The sequence below is a fragment of the Mastomys coucha genome, unplaced genomic scaffold (assembly GCF_008632895.1).
Source record: "Mastomys coucha isolate ucsf_1 unplaced genomic scaffold, UCSF_Mcou_1 pScaffold1, whole genome shotgun sequence".
NCBI lineage: Eukaryota > Metazoa > Chordata > Mammalia > Rodentia > Muridae > Mastomys > Mastomys coucha.
Window position 1 is genome coordinate 19551653 of NW_022196891.1, and position 435 is coordinate 19552087.

The following is a 435-nucleotide window of genomic DNA, read 5'->3' on the forward strand; positions in this document are numbered from 1 at the left end:
TTACACAGCGTACAACAGGCAAGTGAGGAAAACTAGGAGTAGGAGAGGTGGTCTTTCCCAGGGCAGAGCACATGTGATTAGTTCTGAAAATGTACCCTGAAAATGTACACAGAAATAACATCATATGGGCTGAGCAGCTTATATGTATATATATGCATATATATACAGAAATATATATATATATATATTTACATGTATATGTGTTATGTGTATGTGTTCTATATTATATATACAAATATATATGTACAAATATGCATATGTGTGTAATAACAATTACTGAAACATGAGGCCATGACTTTTGATAAAAACAGGAAAATATTTAGGGGAATATGTAAAGGGTCAGAGGAAGGAAAGCGGATGTAAAAATGTAATTATGTTATAATCTCAAGTGCAGAGGAAAGCGAAGAACTCATGAGACCCTGTCTCAAGGAAGGT